This window comes from Hyposmocoma kahamanoa, unplaced genomic scaffold (genome assembly GCF_003589595.1).
Source record: "Hyposmocoma kahamanoa isolate Upper Pololo Valley unplaced genomic scaffold, ASM358959v1 63, whole genome shotgun sequence".
Taxonomy (NCBI): domain Eukaryota; kingdom Metazoa; phylum Arthropoda; class Insecta; order Lepidoptera; family Cosmopterigidae; genus Hyposmocoma; species Hyposmocoma kahamanoa.
Window position 1 is genome coordinate 15,376,895 of NW_020653851.1, and position 1,964 is coordinate 15,378,858.

At 34.2% G+C, this 1,964-nt stretch overlaps 1 long non-coding RNA gene across 1 annotated transcript; it reads right to left on the bottom strand.

Moving 5' to 3' along the window:
* On the bottom strand, positions 1-1,523 carry LOC113230408. The gene is made up of 3 exons (XR_003310487.1): positions 1,467-1,523; positions 913-1,004; positions 1-467 (listed from the first exon to the last, which is right to left on the bottom strand). It is a non-coding gene; the product is annotated as an uncharacterized LOC113230408 (long non-coding RNA).
* Positions 1,524-1,964: the final 441 nt, after the last annotated feature.

Consider the following 1,964-nt stretch of genomic DNA (forward strand, 5'->3'; position numbering starts at 1 on the left):
GTTGATTGTACCATTTATTTGTTACTACATTGGATTTCAGCATTTTTTGTTGTAAACTAACACTATAACAAATTATTATATAACGAGTAAGTCCAGCACTTCAGTGCTTGCTAAATGACTTGATGGACAAGAATATGTGATAAGTGCTGGCATCAGATTTTGTTCCTACGGCTATAATAGTTGCGTTCGCTGACCCTGTATCTAGCCCCGCCTTGCAAGTTTTGATGGTTCCAATACGCACTTGGGCTTTTTAGCACCCCATGGGTTAGCAGCTGCTTGTACGAAGCAGTCTGTCCCACAAGGAAGATCTGCTCTGCAGGGAAGATCCCATGTAGCGATCGGTTCTTTTTTGGGTAGTTGCGTTCTATGGTGCTGTGCTTTTCGTTTGCTTTCGTGTTTCGTGCGTTTGTTGTCGTTACCGCCGCAGCAACCACCGCCGCTGCAGTTGCAACTCATCTTGACGGAATCTGAAAAAAAAAGGAAATTAGAATGTAGGGTATCTAAATCAAATATTTAAATAGATAAACAAGCTTATCTGCCCTGGTTAGCAATATAAAAAAGAACGATGTTCCAGCACACGCTGATCTCGCCCTATAAATAAATCTATACTTAGTATGTAGAGTTAAATGAATCGGTGTCAATGGCCGCCCACGGCGATGATAATGAAATGATTATCACTAGTATCAGGTTTCTTACCACGGTATGACTTCTTTTTATTTTCCCGAGATATGGAGCGTGCAACCGTTCCGAAATATCGGGAAAATAAAAAGAAGTCGTACCGTGGTAAGAAACCTGATACTAGTGATAATATTTTAGTGAATAACCACGAAAGTTTTAAAATCTATATAGATGATAATGAAAGTTCATTATTTTCATTTCAGAACAATAAATATAAATATATCAGATACTTACCAAAAGTGGATAGGTGGTATAATTTGAAATCGTGTTATATTTTGTAGTTTTGCTGGAATTTTTGTGCAATTTCTGGTTTTTTCACTCCATGACTGCTAGAACAATGGAATGGAATAAATTTGAAATTTGACGTAGCTGTTGCTGCTTTTTTTTATTTGGCCATTACTTTCATGGTACGGCTTAAAAAACATTCTTCTCTAGTATAAAAATATAATAATGTTGTTTATTTTATATATATTTTTAAAATTACTAACACTTCTGCCTGTATAGACTTAATATTTTATAATTTTACACAAATGCACTAAACACTTCAGTACAGAATCTAGGCTTTTCCGACCACAAAGGCGTACTCATAAAAATCCACAAGTTAGTACATAAGGCTGTTATTTCTTGGATAACAGAGAAACGCTTATTTGATATAAAAAATATGACTAATATTACATCAGAATTGACGGATATTAACTGGTCTAACATACTTAACTTAAATAATGACATAAATAAAAATTATAATATATTTATTGACATTGTAAAAAACATGTTAAATAAATTTATACCTAAAAGGACAATTAAATTATGCAATAAAAACAAAAATCATTGGTTAACCCGGGGAATAAAAACGTCGTGCAAAAATAAAGGGTATTTAAAATTACTAGTTAACAATTCAAAAAACCCTATTCTCCGCAAACACTATAGGTTATATGACCGAATTCTAAAACGGTCAGTAAATAAAGCTAAACGTTCATATTATGCAGCGCGTATTAAAAAGTCAAGTAATATTATAAAAAGCGTCTGGAGAACTATTAGAGAAACTACTAACAAAACAGTTACAAAAAGTAAAGAAAACATAATGCTATCCGTAAAAAACCGAAATACAAGCGACCCCCTGCAAGTTGCAAATACATTCAATAATTTTTTCGCATCAGTGTGGGAGAAGGGGGGACGTCTAACTCAAGGTGTAGGCGACCTGTAGTTAAACAAACTGAGAACACCATGTATCTTACCCCCGTCTCACCACAAGAAATAAAAAACATAATCCGTAGCTTAAAAGTAAA